The sequence below is a fragment of the Halichoerus grypus genome, chromosome 7 (assembly GCF_964656455.1).
Source record: "Halichoerus grypus chromosome 7, mHalGry1.hap1.1, whole genome shotgun sequence".
Lineage (NCBI taxonomy): Eukaryota > Metazoa > Chordata > Mammalia > Carnivora > Phocidae > Halichoerus > Halichoerus grypus.
The window spans coordinates 65,704,624-65,718,304 of record NC_135718.1 but is presented as its reverse complement, the minus strand read 5'-3'; the positions used below and the strand labels follow the sequence as shown (position 1 = coordinate 65,718,304).

Sequence of the window (13,681 nt, the reverse complement as noted above, 5' to 3'; positions counted from 1 at the left end):
GCTTCTGAGTTCTTGTCTGTGGGAACACAGGAGAGAACTATTTTGTTGACATTGCAGATTCATATGGTTCACCCTAATATGTAATAAACTATCATGAGAAAATATAGGATATTTTGTCACAATCTGGTAAGAAGATGGAAAAAGTATTGTGTTCTGACAATATTCAGTCAGCATTTGAAAACTTGTGTGAAATGAGTTTTTGTTGCGTTTGTCCCCATCACTTTTCTGAAAATTCGTACTGGTGCAGCTCGTACGTTGTCTATCATAGTGCCTGCTGCATTGTACGCACTCAGTAAATATTTGTTGAATAAATAAATGAAATATATTTTTATTTGTATTGGTTTTGAAAATGCAAACTTCTGGGTTTTTATTAAAAGAACAGTTTCCTTCCCCTCAACTTCCAGTACCTGACAACCACTGATGTGTTTCTCTCCCTGCAGGTTTTCACAATGTCATATTGCTTAATCTACTGACATCAGGTGGAATCACATCATATGAGTAGAATCACACAGCGTTTAGTCTTTTGTGTCTTTTTTAACTTAGACTAAATCTTTTTGAGATTCATCTGGGTTGTTGAATGTATCAGTAGTTTATTGCTTTGGTTCTGAGTAGTGGTCTATTGTGTAGATATACTAGTATTTCTTGTTGTTCATTCACCAGTGGATGGGCATTCGAATTGTTTACAGTTTAGGGCCATTATAAATGAATGTGCTGTAAAATCTACATCCAGGTCTGTGGACAAATATTTTCATTTCTCTTGAGTAAATGCCTTGGAATGGAATGGCTCGCTCCTTAGGGAAGTGTGTTTCACTTTATTGGATAGTGGTTCTATAATTTTGGATTCCCACCAGTGACGTGTGAGAATTGCCATTGTTTACAGCCTTTCCAGCACTTGGTAATGTCTACCTTTTTAAGGTTAGCCAGTCTAGTGGATATGTAGCAGTTTTTCCTTGTGGATTTATGTACATTTTTTTGAAGACTGATGGTAAGCAGTTTATGTGCCTATTGGCCATTCATATGGTTTCTTTTGCTAAGTGTTCAAAATTTGGTAATAATTTTGGGTTATCTATTGAGTAGTAAGAGTTTTGGATACAGGTCCTTTATTGGATATATGATTTGTAAATATTTTTTTCCCAGTGTATGACTTTGTTCTACATTTCAGGCATTTTTATTTGACTCTTTCATAGTTTCATCTCTCAGGTAAATACCCCTCCCTTCCAAAAGCACACATTGGTCATATTTTTCAATTAGCAATAATCGCGCCTCGGATAAACCTCATTGGCTACGATACTGCCACTGCGCAAAGCTGGTCATATTTTTCAATTAGATCTTTATCATATTTATAACTATTTTAAATGTCCCGTATGATATTTACAATATCTGGACCATGTTGGAGTCTGGTCCTGTTGACCATGTTATCTGTTAACACTGGCATAATTTTTCCTTTTTGTGTTTAGTAATTTTTTAATTGAATGTAAGGTATTGTGTGCTAAAGAACAATAGAGACTAAGGTAAATAGTATTAATACCCATAAATGGTCACTTCTCTCCTTCAAGCTGTTAACATAAGCAGTCGTGTCAATATTGTCAGTAGTTGAGCTAGATTTGAATTTTGTTGTTGCTATAGTTACTGTGAGTCCAGCACAAACTTCAAACTTCTCCAGTGTTGAACTACTGTTACCTTGAGCTTAGTAGGAGGTCTGGAGTGCCGGGGAGTTTTCGTAGTATTCCTAATCTATGCCCGATTTTCCTTCCACAGTGCACACCTGGGCCCCAGGGCTCTCTCTGTGTTCTTGCCTCTTCCCCAGCAGTGGGCTACTGCTGCTTGTTACTTGGGGCAAGGTCCTGGGCGGGGTGAGGGGGGCGGTGGAGGGGTGGTGGAAGGTGGATTGGTACTTTCCCTTCTCCTCCAGCCTCAGTTTTAGTCAGGTCTTGTATGCCTGAGCTTCAGGAAAGGGCCTTTCTCAGTGTTCCTGTCCCTCTCTTAACTGTTTTTAAAATCTGCGTGTTGAGTTTTGATAGTGTCTTGTTCCTTCTACAGAGTTGTGATAAATTCTTTTATATCTTTAAGCATAAATATTCTATATCATATTGTAATATCTGCATTATTTTGGTGATCTTTTTCTGCAGCTTATTGTTTATCCTAACTCAATACTCCTGGCTTTTCCCCTTGTATCTGTAGTGATTTTTGATTATAAGTTCATGTTCATTGGAATTTTATCCATGAAACTTATTTGAAAACTACTTTTAAATTGTTTTAAACTTTTTAAAAATTGTTTAAACTTTTTAATTCTGTCACCAAGAGAATTCTGTCACATAAGTATATTTAGGAATTCTCAGGAGACTTTTTTCTTTTTTCTCATTCCACAAGGCAAAGCCAGACACTGTTGATCACTAACGGGGAGTTTTTATTTCAACCTCTGGGGCTTTATGTGTTTCTGTTGTGAACTTTATTTTCTGTTCACTGAATATGGTTTATTAAAATTCAGGCTATAGGCCACCAGGTAATAGACATTTCTATGGCAAATGCTGACTCCAGCCTTCACTTCCTATCATTTCTGATCTAAGGAATTTTCTTACTTTGAAAAATACATTTTTATATTTTACTCAGCATTTTAAGAAGCTTTCTACTTAAATGGCTTTATCTGAATATCCAGTTTACCCTGTTTCTAGAAGTGCAACTTTTATGTGCTATCTTCTCATACCTCTGGTGTAGCAGTTGATATATTGTATCATGATCATGCATTTTTTTTCAACCAAAACTAAAATTTTAATAGGTTGCTGAATGTGACTTTTTAGTTTTTGAATCCCTGACCAAACACAGAAAAGGTGGAAGGAGGTTGTATAAAGAACTTAGACTTTTCATTTAAGTATATATTCAAATATATATGAGCTGGAAATACATCAGCATTTATTAGCTATGTGACCTTGGGCAAATTACCAACATTTTTAAAAGGTTTATTTATTTGTTTTAGAGAGAGTGCTTGAGCCAGGGTAGGGGCAGAGGGAGAGAGAGAATCTCAGGCAGTCTCCTGCTAAGCGTGGTGTCCTAACACGGGGCTCTATCCCATGATCCCAAGATCATGGCCTGAGCCAAAACCAAGAGTCAGCTGCTCAACCAACTGAGCCACCCAGGTGCACCACAAATTACCTAGTTTTTTTTTTTTTTTTTTTTAAGATTTTATTTATTTATTTGACAGAGAGAGAGATAGCGAGAGCAGGAACACAAGCAGGGGGAATGGGAGAGGGAGAAGCAGGCTTCTTATTTAGCAGGGAGCCCGATGTGGGGCTTGATCCCAGGACCCTGGGATCATGACCTGAGCCAAAGGCAGACGCTTAACGACTGAGCCACCCAGGCGCCCCCAAATTACCTAGTTTTTAAGCCTCTTTCTTCACCTGTTGAATGGGATAGTGATGCCTACCTTTTTTAGGACTAAAAGACTGCAATTATTGTATACCTGAAACTAATATAACATTGTGTATTAACTATACTGGATTAACAACAACAACAAAAAGACTGTGATTAAACAAAGCAATCTACATAAAATCTCCTAGTCATGTCACATAGTAGGCATTCAAATGTTAATATCATCTTCCTCTCTTAAATACCTGATGAATTTTCCCTATGTTTTTCCCTTGAGTTCTTCCCAGCAAGGAATTTTAGTTAAGATAGTAAAAATATCTCAGCCATTTGCTCCTATTTAACCCGTTTTGTCTATTTAATGTTTGAATTCCTTTGACAAATATATTGGAAGTGATGACTTTTTCTGACTTTTCAATAATGAACTCGATCAAAGAGTTTCATGATTAGGGCAGATGGAAAATTCTCAATTCAATTCAGCTTGTCAGTTTTAAGGAAGGCACAGATTATTACTTTACCAAACCAGAATTTTATTTTCTAATTAATTGTTATGAGTTTTATACCTCTGTGGATTATAAACAAGATACAGAAAAAATTACTTATTCTCTTTGGCCATCTAGTCCTTTAAAAGCTAATTTGTAAAGTGGTGTTACTGTAATAGGGCTGTATGGTGACACTTTGCTGAGCACAGCATAAAGGTTCAGACTTGTGGAATCACTGTGTCATATACTTGAAACTAATGTAACATTGTGTGTCAATTGTACTTCAGTTTAAAAGCTAATTTGTTAAGAATGACTTTTAAATTTAGTCTGGATACACAGTTTCTTACTGGCCATTGTGATGCTTCTTTTTTATTTTATTTTATTTTATATATTTTTTATTATGTTATGTTAATCACCATACATTACATCATTAGTTTTTGATGTAGATTTCCATGATTCATTGTTTGTGTATAACACCCAGTGCTCCATGCAATACGTGCCCTCCTTAATACCCATCACCAGGCTAACCCATCCCCCCACCCCCCTCCCATCTAGAACCCTCAGTTTGTTTCTCAGAGTCCATAGTCTCTCATGGTTTGTCTCCCCCTTCGATTCCCCCCCCCTTCATTTTTCCTTTCCTGCTATCTTCTTCCTTTTTTTTTTTAAACATATAATGTATTATTTGTTTCAGAGGTACAGGTCTGTGATTCAACAGTCTTACACAATTCACAGCGCTCACCATAGCACATTGTGATGCTTCTTTACCAAACTTGAGACCACACTAATTATTATTATTTTTTTTAGCGGAGATGTCAGGTGTTTGAGGGAATTTTATGAAGTCAGTTCTCATTTGTTCATTGTAATTATGAAAAAATATAGCATAAAGGGAAAGTCTCTAATACTCTGATTTTAGGAAGTAGTTTTAACTTCTCTGTTTAAGATTTTTCTCCTTTAAAAATCAGATGTGTTATCAAATATCTAAAACAAAACTTTTAAGTACTCTTTTTTCAGGCAGGGGGAGGGCAGCTCCTTTCCCTTCCTTCTTGTGGAACGGGCGAGGAACAGTGAAATTGGATAAAGGGTAGATAGAGGTGGAGGGGAAAGTCAGAAGTCTGACCATCCCTCATCAGTCTCTAAAAGATCAAAAGCACCTTTTAATGTAATTAAAATGTTCAGGTGAGTCTTTCTAGTTTGCATATGAGGGAATGGAGTGTCAGAGAGGTGACTTGTACTCCTAAGAACATATAGCTAGTTAATTGCAGAGCCAGGGCTGAAGGCCACTCCTGACTCGGCTGTGCAATCCTAAGCAAGATCTTTAATCTCTCCAAACTTGCTTTTCAAGTGTCAAATGGGGATCATGCCTGCTTTATAAGGTTGTATGGAGGAAGTGGAGATCATGTACAATTGTGTTTATGAAGTGCTGATGTCTACCAGGTGCTCAATAAATGTTTGTTTCATCTTGGCTTACTATAAATTACTTTTTTTTTTGTGAACATAATAAATAAAAAATTTGGCAGTAAACACAGAATTGAATATTTTATGGTCTTCCACTTTTTAACAAAATGCATGGGGTGCAGACTGGAAGTAAAACTTGTTTTGAAAGATTCCCTGAATCATTTTAGTGTGAAAAAAATGGAAGTTTTCCATCATCTTTAGATGTTCTGATTTTGGTCAGTGCATTATTGTCTTTGGTCAGGTATACCAATTTATACATAAAGCATTTTTGAAGAATTTTCCTTGCCTTTTCTTTTGTGAATTGTTCTTATGCAAGCTTTGATCCTCACTGAATGACCTTATAAAAGAAAGGGAAATATCAATGAAGTTTAAAACCTACACTTTCCACTCAGTTTTTTTTCCAGGTTAATTTACAGTGTTCTGAATCTCACCTTTGTGTTTGACCCTGTTTGAAAAACTCAAAATTTTTCTTGAGCACAACAGTCTGATCCCACTAGTCACATTTGAGCTTTACACTACTTCCTTTGCCCTTTTAAGAAACACACATTCCAAGGATTGCATCATTTTAAATGGTTGGAGTAAGTCGATATTCTCTTAATTTGGGAAAACTGGGTTTTATTGATGACATGGAGTTTGGTGTTTGTTTACCACATTTATGGAAAGCATTTTGCTTTAAGTCAGTAACAGTGTGCAAACCAAAACTGAGAAACTTAAAAAACAAGATTTCCCGCTTTAAAACTTGTGGGTGTACCTAGTTCAGTATTTTTCCTGATCAGGCTAGTGAAGAATTTAAAAACTGAGGACTTAGTATTCAAGGGGATACATGCACCCCTGTACTTATAGCAGCATTATTTACAATAGCTTAATTATGGAAGTAGGCTGGTCCATTGATAGTTGAATGGATAACGAAGATGTAGTAGACACACACACACACACACACACACACACACACACACACACATACACACAGGAATATTATTCAGCCATAAAAAAGAATGAAATCTTGCCAATTGCAAGGATGTGAATGGAGCTAGAGAGTATAATGCTAAATGAAATAAGTCATTCAGAGAAAGACAAATACCATGATTTCACCCATATGTGGAATTTAAGAAACAAAACAAATGAGCAAAGAAAAAAAAAAGACAAACCAAGAAACAGACTCTTAACTATAGAGAACAAACTGATGGTTATCAGAGGAGAGGTGGGTGGGGGGATGGGTGAACTAGGTGATGGGGATTAAGGAATGCATTTGTCTTGATGAGCACTGGGTGATGTATGTATGGAATTGTTGAATTATTATATTGTACACCTGAAACTAATATAACACTGTATATTTACTGAAATTAAAATTTAAATTGAAAAACAAACAAACAAACCCTGAGGACTTAGGATCAGCCTTAGGCTCATTTAGCTATTTCCTTTTCCTTTATTTTAACAGTGGGGCTCTTAAGAAGACAGTGTCTAGATGTTTACTTGAGAGGTTAGTATTCCTTTTTTTTTTTTTTAAAGTTTAAAAGGATTTTAAAAAGTTTAGTACAGTTAAAGTCCAAGCTGATAGCAGGTACATAAGGAAAGCTACATATCTTAGAATATTCACCAGACTATATGTTAAAGACTTTATCTGCTGAAAATGAGCAATAAATTGTCCCAGGTAGATGAATATGTAATTAAAATATTTGTGTTACTAAATGAAAACTTTTCTTATGTAGTATCTACAGTTGTACTTGCCACTTCATAAACTCTCTAAGTATCAGCTGAATAAATAAATGAATGTGAGTTGATATTGAGCTTTTTAATTGGTAGTTTTGAAAAATCAGTTTATAAGTTTTAATTAAAAGGACAGTTTGAGCTAGGGCTCAAGATGTGGCCTGTGGGTCTGCAAGATCAACATTATCACTAAGTCTCCAGAGAAGAGCGAGAGGAAGATGGAAAGACGTTGGCTGCGTGGAGAAGGATTCCTCCTCTGCCTCATTTTCCACTGGCTGCTTCAAGGAAGAGGAGACAGTTTTACTACCAGTCACTCAGGCTTTGACCAGCATGGGGGTAATCCTCTTACCTTCTAAGCAGTGTTTAGCAGAAAAGTTTCCATCCAGATATCAACTACAGTATCCCTACTCATGTCCACATCTCCATCACCCCGTCTGGCATCCTGGAAATGGTGATGCTCAGCTTCAATTGATGACATCATTCCTGGGGCTAACTTATGATCTGCTATGATCCACTCATCAGGTGGAATCCAGAGGAATATGGGAGCATCAGGAAGCTCAGCATGGCAACTAAGAACCTGTGGCTTCCAACTATCTTCAGTGAGGAGGTCATGGATGTGGATCAGGCACCTGCAAGTCACATGGCTTATGTCACCTGTGAAGGTTGCATCAGATATAAGCCAGTATGAACATATGTAATCTGGACGTCTTCTGTTTCCCCTTTGATGAACAGAACTGCATTCTCACCTTCAGCTCTTTCATCTCAGCAGGTGGTCCAGCCTGAATGTGATGAGCTTTCTGGGGTCAAGGGGCTTTCTGGGGTTGTCATCAATGCCTTCAGCTTCTTTCTGCCAGCAGAAAGTGAGAGTCATGCCCCATTCAAGACAGCACTTCTGCTGCACTACACCCTCTTTCTGCTCATGATGAATGACTTATTCCTGGCCAGTGGCACCTCCCACATCAGTGTCTCCTTTGCCCTGTGTCTGTCTCTGACGGTGCAGGTCAGCCTACTGGGGACCGTTTTCATCACCTCCATGCTGTACCTGATGATCACCCAGCCACCACATTGCTTTTACATTGTACCAGCCCCAAAAAATGCCGCCCCACTGCAACCCAGAAGGGAAGTAAGGGCCTGGGTCTCACTCCTACCTACTGCCTGGCCTGAGGAGCCAGTGGAGCTGGTGGGGAGGGTGCCTGGTAACAACGAGGCAGAGTTAAATGGATGCCCTGCATCAACAAGGGCCAGTAGGAACACAAGGCTCAGAAGCAGCACTTAGTGGACCTGTGGGTGCAGTTCAGCCACACAGTGGATGCTGTGCTCTTCTATCTCTATCTGCTCTTTATGACCTCCTTCAATCATCATGGTCACTGTCCTCTGGAAGACCTTGGCGGATGCCCATCTACAAACCCCAATCTGGAGCTTCTCTTGCCTCTAGAAACCAGCCAGGCTCTCATACCATCCAATCCCAGCCCCACAGTCTCGGCAACCACCTTGTTTTTAACTCAGCCCTTCTGTGCAGTTTCAGACCAGACCAGGTAGTTCCCTCTGTCCTCCAGAAGTTATTACATCCTTGTTCCTGCATGCCCTCAGCTCCCCTCAGCCCTCCCATGAGTTCTGCCTAGCTCCTTAGGACTCAGGTTCCTGAAATACCCCCTTGGTTGAATCACCCTCAGTAAGCTTCTTTGCAGGGGAAAAAAAAAAGAGGACAATTTGACCTTATTTTTTGAAGATAAATTTTTATAAAAATTCAACTAAGTGTAATAATTTTAAATAATTTTAGTTCCTAATTTTTGCTAAGAAAGACCTAGGGGTTTTCTTTAAGTAAAAAATTTGTGTTTGATAGTGGAAATTAAGGATATAAACAGTATTCCTAGGAAACATTTAAAAATACAGTAATGAATATCAGTGTGACATTTGGTATGCCAGCGATAGTTATTCTTTTATTAAATGGGTCCTAAAGAGCTACCAAAGTATGAAAATAAGAAAACAGTATCCCTTAAAATGTTACATAATTCAGAATGACCATTATTTTTCCTATATTAGCTGAAACTTTCCCCAGTTTTTTCTTTTCCTGAATTATCATGGTTTCATTGCTTAAAATGTGTTAAAATACTTCTATTTAACTGTTTTTCTGCAAAGTACATATTTTGGACTCTTAATAATGATTTCAAATGACATTAAAATGCTAGATTTCTTTGTGATTAATTGGTTACCAATCTCACAGTAGTAAACATTCATGGATTCACAATAAAAGTGAAGATGTAAAGGAAAGGGAGGAAGATGTGTTCTTGAATCTATCATTGTTAAGTTTTAGTTAACACTTTAAAAAATGCAGATTAGTTACTTAAAGCTTTTCTAACATTTTATTATAAAAATACAAAAAAGTTGTAAGAATTATGCAGGGAATACCATATACCCACTAATTAAATTTTAGTTACTTCTTTATATTTGCTTTATCACATATGGATATATCTATCCTATTTATTCATCAATCTTTTTGCTGCATTTCAGACTAGCAGGCTTACATCAGCACACTTTAGCTCTTCACCACGCATACCAACAATCAGCATTCAATATTTGTAGTGTTTTGTCATTGTTAAATTTAGATGAAGTAAATGTAGTATTGAATGTGTTTTGACAAATGTATATATCCGTTAACCCAAACTCTTATGAAGATAGAGACCATTACCATGACTTGAAACAGTTTCCTCCTATCCCCCTCCCAAGCCCACCCCCACTTACTGTGAAACCACTTTTCTGAGTTTTTTCACCAAAGATTAGTTTTGTTTGTTCTAGAATATTAATATAAATGGAAACATACAGTATGTACTTTATAGTATAAGGCTTCTTTTTCTGAGCATAATGTTTTTGGGTTTCATCCATATTGTTGCATATTATCAGTAGTTTGTTCCTTTCTTTAATGAGTTGTATTACATCGTGTACCACAGTTAATCTGCTCCCTTGTTTATGGACACCTGGCTAGTTCCTGTTTTCCGCTATTATGAATAAGCTGCTGAGAACAAGTCTTTTACTTGCTGGGTATTTATTTACATTTGGTTTTCTCAAGAACTTAAAAATTAGAGTGTTAAAAATTGAGCTTACCCAATGTGCATCGTTTCCACAAGTCCATATTTCAGTGAATGATGCCACCGTTCACAGTGTTGTCCAGGCCATAACCTTGAGTGTCATCCTTGACTGTTTGCTGTCCCTGTTCTGTCATGCATAACCACATACAAAGGGCTGCCAGTACTATCTTCTTCACATTCGCTCACTTTGCCGTCGGACTGTAATCATTAACCTACTTGAAACCATCCCCATCTTTCAGCTGGATTGTCAGAACAACTTCCTAACTGGTCTCCTTGTCACCTCTCTTGGCCCTCACTCCATTCCTTTCTTCAAACTACTGTCACTCATCTTTGAAAAGATACACATTAGATCACGTTACTTACTTATTAAAAAATGTCTAGTTTCCCAGTGCTTTTAGGATAAAAAAGTAAAATCCTTGTCCTACTTTGCAAGTCCGCGTGGTTTAACTCCTGCATCTTCCCTGGTCTCATCTTACTAACCACACTGGGTTTGCATGTCTCTCCTGCTTCTCACTTTGGGCTTTGTCCTCCTCTGCTGTAGTCAGGCTCTCTAATTGGATCATTCCTATTTCCACACAATTGTGTTCTACTGTCTCCCATACTAAAGGAAAACAAAAACTGCCTGTATCAGTTCAGATTAGAATTGTGTGGAAACAAAGCAAAACAAAATGATTCCTGTTTAAATAAGGTGGAAGATTACTTCTCATAAAAGAACAGTGCAGGTCTGGTGTGGTGACAGTGTTCCCCAGAGACCTAGTAAACCAAGGTACTTCTACCTAGACAGTTCCCCACTCCTGGGTTATGGCCCTTATCTTCATCATCCAAGTTGGAACTTCAAACACCACAGTCTAATCAGCAGGATGGAAGAAGGGACAAAAGACATTCAATCATGAGATTGCCTAGAATTTCCCAGCATTTCCCTAGGCAGAACTTAGTTTCCTAGCCATACCTAGCTTCAAGGAAGTCAGAGTAGTTATTTTAGGTGTCCATGTGCCCAGCTAAAAATTGAGAATTCTAATTGGGAGAAAGTAGACATTGGGGTAGGCTTTTTGCAACTGTCATACTTCCCTTGACGTCACATTCCTCTCCAGCCACTGTCTTGTTTTTCTGCTTCTTGTTAAGAGTCAAAACTTCTTGAAGGAGTTGTCTGATCATATTCTACTTCTCAGCTCACGCCAACTCCTGTGCTCACCCTTCCATTTACATGGTTGTGTCAGGGTTACCCATGATCCTGGTGTTTTAAAAAATCCAAGGGATACTTTAAAGTCTTCATCTGACTTGATTTCTTAGTAGCTTTCAGTTCTTTTCTTTTTTCCTTGAGGAACTCCTCTATGGGGATTATTAGTGTGGAGTTTTTCCTTTGTCTTCTATGACTTCATCATCATCTACCACCATTCTGGAAGTTCATTCCCTCTTTGATATTTTCAGCATCTCCTCTTCTACCCAGTGTCTAAATGTTGGAATTTCTCAAGGTTTAGTTTTTTTTTTTTTTTAATTAAAGCAACAGATAAGATTCTTCATTTTAACCATTTTTAAGTGGCATTAAGTATATTCACACTGTTTTGCAACCATCACCATCCATGTTTAGAACTTTTTCACCTTCCCAAAGTGAAACTCTGTGACCAGGAAACAAGACCCATTCCCCATTCCCCCTGCCTCCCACTTACATTCTACTTTGTAAATTCTCAAGGTTAGTTTCACACCTAATTTGGAAGGACCTTTGTTTCTTCTTCATGTCCTTCATAGGTGAGAGCCTCAGATACCATTTAATTCCAAATTTTATATTTCAAATTAAATTTTTTTTCCTTCTGCACACTAGATTCTTAGCCACTTCAGTGGCTCATAGACTTTAAAAATGTAGCTTAACTGAAACTTTTATGTTCTTAGTCTCATTTGGTCTCTTTCTTACTTCCAGTCTCAGTGATGGCACCAGCCAACCAGAAACCTGATGGATAACTTGATAGCTCCCCTTCCATCACTCCTCCCCAATCAAGTCAATCAGGAGTCTTGGTGTTCCACTCTCAGTAGAAGTTGATTTGCTTCATTTTTCTTTATCTCTACCATCCTGACCCTTCTCCATGCTCCTATCATCTCTTGCTTGACAATTGCAATGCTCTCCTAGCTCATCTCTCTACTCCTGCCCGCCTCCTTCAATGTGATCTGTAAAACACAAATAAGGTTATGTTCCTACAAGGCTTAAAGCCCTTTATGGCCTTCCTAGTGCTGTTAGAAGGAGACCCAACCCCCTTATCCATGGCTCTCCAGGCTTTATATGACTTGGCCCTTACGTCCCTCTCCACCTCACTGTTGCCCTTTTCTCCTACCTGTTGGTCATCTTTCAGTTCTTTTAACTTCGAGTTCCCTCCTGCTTCAGGGCCTCTGCTTGCTATGTTCTTTATGTTTTCTTGACATGTTTCAGGTCTTGGCTTAACATCCTCAGATTGTCTCGCCTAATACAAAGTATGACCCCTCTTATTGTTCTGACTCAGGGCATCCTGTTCGTTTTTAACCCTTCCCCCACTTAAAAAATGATTTCTTCCCCCTGCCTTTACTTCATTTCTCCCAGTAGATTTATTTTATTGTATTTGTTCATTTCCCCCAGTAGATTGTAAGTGTGATCAGAACTGTTTAAATTCTATTGACTATTTATGCCTAATGTTTAATGCAGTGACTGGCATGGATCTAGCATGCAGTAAATATTTAGAAATGAATGAATCCTGCTCCCTCTTCCTGATATGATTTGCATCACCCCCTTTGATGTAACTGTACTTCATATTATGGCTCATTTCTTCAAGGTAGCCTTCCCTGATTAATATATACATGGCATCTCTCTGTTAGGTGATATCATTGCAGTTTGTAAGTTTCTTTTATGAAACTTCTTTTTTTTTTTTTTTTAAAGATTTTATTTATTTATTTGAGAGAGAGAATGAGAGACAGAGAGCATGAGAGGGGGGAGGGTCAGAGGGAGAAGCAGGCTCCCTGCCGAGCAGGGAGCCTGATGCGGGACTCGATCCCGGGACTCCAGGATCATGACCTGAGCCGAAGGCAGTCGCTTAACCAACTGAACCACCCAGGCGCCCTTTTATGAAACTTCTTATGCTTGGTAATTAAAGTAAGGGTTGTTTGGTTGTTGGTTTCCCTGACCATACTATCAGCCTTGTGACAGCAGTGGCCACAGCTGTTTTGGTCCATCATTGTTGCCCTTTGGTGAGCACAGTGTCTCATACTTACCTTGTTTTATATGAATGCATGGTGGTAAAATACACCTCACCAATTGGCTCAAATTTCATAACGTAGAATAATTATCCCATTTTATCAGCTGTGAATAGATGTTGAAAATTGAGGATGTACTGAGAGAATCTTATTTCTTGAAGCCAGCATTTAGAATGTTTAGTGGTTTTTAATTGGATTCTTCTTAAATGTTAAGAACCTAAAAATTCACAAGGGAAAAACTGTTATGAAATTTTACTCTAAGAATCACATGAAGACATCTGAAATATTGCCAAATCTAATTCTGTAGTTTTGCAGATTAATGAAATCTTAGTACATCTGCATGTTTTTCTTTCCAGGTCTCCCTTGTGACATCATTAG

General features: G+C 38.0%; 1 protein-coding gene, 1 non-coding gene and 1 pseudogene across 4 annotated transcripts in view; 2 read left to right on the top strand and 1 right to left on the bottom strand.

Moving 5' to 3' along the window:
- BICC1 (BicC family RNA binding protein 1) overlaps positions 1 to 13,681 on the top strand; it is a 291,170-nt gene that overhangs the window by 136,318 nt on the left and 141,171 nt on the right. The window lies entirely within an intron of this gene.
- Positions 1,161 to 1,308, bottom strand: LOC118526763 (U4 spliceosomal RNA). The gene has a single exon (XR_004912766.1). It is a non-coding gene; the product is annotated as a U4 spliceosomal RNA (small nuclear RNA).
- On the top strand, positions 7,223 to 8,439 carry LOC144382519 (5-hydroxytryptamine receptor 3C pseudogene; annotated as a pseudogene).